We start from the raw sequence: 1,948 nt of genomic DNA, 5'->3' as shown, positions 1-1,948 counted from the left end.
TGAAAATGTGGGTTCAGTCCGTAGATTTATTTCTGGATCTGGGGAAAGAGGGTGCGTGGGTTTGTGAACTATTGCTAGAAGAAGAAACAGTAAAAGCACTGTAGAAGGTATGGCCGCATTTAATGTATAGACGGACAAAGAAGAGGACGGATAACAGACACGGAGGAGAAAAGGAGAAGAAGGTTCAGCGTGTGAAATTACCCTCTCTGAAAGAAAGAAAAAAAAATTGTAACTCGACAGGCAGATAAATAATCGATGGCCTATTGACGGCTTCTGTATCCCCGCAACGTACCCGATCGCGGAGGATAGCAAAGGACGTGGTGATTTCTGTGTAGTCTCTTTGTGTATATAAGTAAGTGTGGTTTTCCGAGACGGTGCTAGGTGTTTCTCGCTAGCTCCTCGGATGACGAAAGGAGAAATCGACGACGGGATGGGGATGCATATTTCTGTTACTTATTTCTGTATACGTATTTCTCTACACGTATTTCTGTATACATATTTGCTTACGTATTTCTGATTACGCATTTCTGTATACGTACTTCTTTATACGTATTTCTGTATACATATTTGCTTACATATTTCTGATTACGCATTTCTGTATACGTATTTCTTATATACATTTGCTGACATATTTCTGGTACGTATCTCATTTACGTATTTTTGCCTCCTTATGTCTGGCTACATATTTCTCTATACGTATTATTGTTTACATATTTCTGTATACATATTTGTTGTACACATTTCTGTATACGTATTTCTGTTTACATTTTTCTGTATACTTTTTTCCGTTTACATTTTTTTCTGTATACTTTTTTTCTGTTTACATATTTCTGTTAAATATTTCTGTAGACATATTTCTCCGTTCGGGCGAAGGGGAGCGTGGCACGACGGCCGGCTGTGTCCCTGTGTCCCTGTGTCTTTTAGTCCGCGTCCCTGTGATCCGTGTCCCTTTTTTGTATCTTCCTGCGGTGCCGTCGATCAGGATGCGATGAAATGCGAGTCTAACGCTGGTCAGAACTTCCTTTCCATGCCTCGACAGCTAGTCACGAGAGAATCGACTCCCGCGTCACGGACACTGACCCTGATGGAGACTGACCTTGACCCGGAGGTCTTGGGGGCGGGGCACAAGGAAGTCCGGTTCGGGGCGGGGAAGGCGGAATTCGAGCCGGTGGATGGGAAGAGGAGGGGAAAGAGAGGGAAGAGAGGGAAAAAAAGAAGGGGGAGAGAGGGAAAAGAGGAGGGGAAAGAGAGGGAAAAGAGGAGGGATGGGGCGAAGAAGGAAGATAGCGAGAATAAAGAAAAAGAGGAGGAACGCGATAAGGAGGAAGAAACAGAAAGAAAAGGGAGGAGTGAGACAAGGGAGAAAGATGGCAAGGGGAAGAGAAAGGAGGAAGGATGGAACAAAGAGGGAAGATAGCGAGAGAAAAAGAAAGGAGAAGAAATGGGAGATAGGAGAAAGATGGCGAGAGAAAGAGAGAGGAGGACGACTGAGACAAAGGGAAGATAGCCAGATAGAGGGGAGGAGAACAAGTGGGCGAGAGAGGGGGGGGGGGCACACGTGTCTATAAAGGTTGTTTTGAAGCCAATAGCCTGTTTTATCATCACTGAAGTTGATAAGGAGGCTAGATAAATTTCTGTTGTTTAAGAAGAGCACTCAGTGTAACAGTAGCTGTGGGAAGGGGCGGCAATTCATTAACTCTGCAGATCGTTGCCGACCATATGGCCTGCTGCTAACGTTGCCATCCACAGTGCACAGGAACATGGCACAATTCCCGAACGAAGCAGGGTTGTCTAAGGGGGGCATCAGTGTGGAATGTTGTGAGCACCTCATTAAGCTTGAAACTATGAGTGCATTCTATTGAAAACCGCAATTACGTTACTACCTCATATTAAAAAAAAGGTGTTAAGTGACGCAGTAAGAAATAATAGAAAGCTTGACAAAAAGATA

General features: G+C 44.2%; 1 protein-coding gene across 1 annotated transcript in view; it reads left to right on the top strand.

The window, feature by feature from the left end:
* The window catches only part of LOC119586116 (high affinity cAMP-specific and IBMX-insensitive 3',5'-cyclic phosphodiesterase 8B-like), a gene marked incomplete at its 3' end in the record, with an annotated part of 30,185 nt that overhangs the window by 22,633 nt on the left and 5,604 nt on the right, over positions 1 to 1,948 (top strand).

This window comes from Penaeus monodon, chromosome 21, assembly GCF_015228065.2.
Source record: "Penaeus monodon isolate SGIC_2016 chromosome 21, NSTDA_Pmon_1, whole genome shotgun sequence".
In the NCBI taxonomy this organism is placed as follows: Eukaryota; Metazoa; Arthropoda; class Malacostraca; order Decapoda; family Penaeidae; genus Penaeus; species Penaeus monodon.
This window is presented reverse-complemented; position numbering and strand designations above follow the sequence as displayed.